This window comes from Pan troglodytes, chromosome 6 (assembly GCF_028858775.2).
Source record: "Pan troglodytes isolate AG18354 chromosome 6, NHGRI_mPanTro3-v2.0_pri, whole genome shotgun sequence".
Lineage (NCBI taxonomy): Eukaryota > Metazoa > Chordata > Mammalia > Primates > Hominidae > Pan > Pan troglodytes.
The window spans coordinates 38,497,734-38,499,729 of NC_072404.2; the positions used below are offsets into that span (position 1 = coordinate 38,497,734).

At 37.8% G+C, this 1,996-nt stretch overlaps 1 non-coding gene across 1 annotated transcript; it reads left to right on the top strand.

The window, feature by feature from the left end:
* Positions 1–208: 208 nt before the first annotated feature.
* MIR550-3 (microRNA mir-550-3) lies at positions 209–304 on the top strand. The gene has a single exon (NR_035899.1). It is a non-coding gene; the product is annotated as a microRNA mir-550-3 (primary transcript).
* The last annotated feature ends 1,692 nt before the right edge of the window (positions 305–1,996 follow it).

The window sequence follows — 1,996 nt, forward strand, 5'->3', positions numbered from 1 at the left end:
TAAGAATTTTGGTGGTTATTGTTTCTCACTTGTAATTTCATACCTTCGTGTTATATGTTTTGCTGTGTGTAAGTGTGGCCTGTGTCATGGAAGTTTCTGCTTTGGGGATTTTTTGGAACTATTCTTGACTGCAAGGTGGGGAGGATTGGTGAGTTGCACAGGGCATCACCTGATCTGAGAGCAGCGTGACCTAAGAACCTGGTATTTTGATGCTTTGCTGGCTGGTGCAGTGCCTGAGGGAGTAAGAGCCCTGTTGTTGTAAGATAGTGTCTTACTCCCTCAGGCACATCTCCAACGAGTCTCTTGCTCTCCTCCAATTTGATTGCTTTGCCTAGTGACCAGTAAGTAAGTTCTTTTGATTACCAAATATCATTAATTAGATATCAACTTTTAAACTATTATTATTTGGGTTTGTAAGGAGAATTGCCCTAATATTAAACTTATTACATGTACTAAGTATTATGTACAATTGGGTATACTGGCAAATGTGTTAAAAGAGAGTGTAGGAACTGCTTTATGTAGCAGATTACTTCCTAAGTTTTACCTTATGTGAATATTCTTAAGAACTATTGTTTATTTGAAATGTTAGTCTGTGTTTTAATTTTGCATATACATGACATTTATTTGTTTAGAAATTGGACAAAACATAGGCCTTTTTGTGAACAAAGAGTTCAGAAATACCTTAGGTTCTGATTTTATTCATTTTCTTTTTTTTTTTATTTTATTCATGTTCTAAGCTGCTTGTTCACAAATAACTACAAATTTAGCTGTTCTAAGCAACACATTTATTACCTCGCAATTTCTATGGGTCAAGAAGCTGGGCACAACTTAGCTGTGTCCTCTGTAAGACTGCAGTCAAAGTGTTGGCCAGGGCTGGGTTGTTATGTAGAGACTCAACTGGGGAAAGGTCTGCCCCCAGACTTCCTTGGGTTATTGGCTGAATTTATTTCCTTGTGTCTGTTAGGTTCAGAGCAGCTTGCTTCTTCAAAGTCAGCAAAGGAAGAGAGTCTATCAAAGGTGAACTGGTGCTATGTTCTTACATAATCGTGTACATGTAATCACATACAACCCATTGCCTTTGCTGTATTTCATTGATTAGAAGCAAATCATAGGTCCAGTTCACGTGCAAGGGGAGGGAATTATGCAAAGGTTTAAACACCATGAAGTGTAGGAATCAAGAATAGTCACATCAGTTCTGTCTGCCACATGGATTATAGACTTAGATTGACAGCTGAACATGCAACTTTTTTTTAAACTCAGTTTTTATTTACTTTTAAAAAGTTGTACTAATGCATATGGTAAGTATAGTATTAATAAACATGAATTGAGCCCCTTTTAGGGGCTGGGCATTGTAGATATTCAGGGTTTAAATGTGGGGCTTCTTTATGCACTGCTCAACTCTCCATTGAATTTGAGAGATGGATATGTGTGATCATTATACAGTGCAACAAATTCAGTAATAGAACTGTTAACAAAATGCTTCGTGAAGTATCTTTGTGTAGGCTAGTCAAAAAATGCTTCACAGAGGAGGGTACATTTGAACTGTAGTTTGAAGGATTTAGAAGTTTTATGGAGAGAGGGCACTGTAGACTAAAGAAAAATCCACAAAAGCTTGGGTTTTGATAGGGCATACTGAAAAGTTAAATATGTCTGGACTGTAGGGTGCATAGAGGAATGATGAGAACCTGAAGCTAGAAAAATAGAAAGTGGAGCCAGTTGAAGGATTTTATAGTGCTGTAGGTTTGTTTTATCTAATGAAGTTTGAAAGCAGGGGGAGTATCATGATTAGGCCATTGGGCACAATTAACATTCGTAGTTTACATGGATGGCAACCTTCTCTAGTGGTGCAGACTTCAGGCTGTATGCAGCAACCCTGATCAGGATTCAGTTCTTAAGGAGGAGAGTGTGATAGCAGGAGGATAAGTTAGGATTCTTTTAGAATATAACCTGATAGAAGATGCCTACGTTGAAAAGATGGCATTGGTGAGGGAGAAGA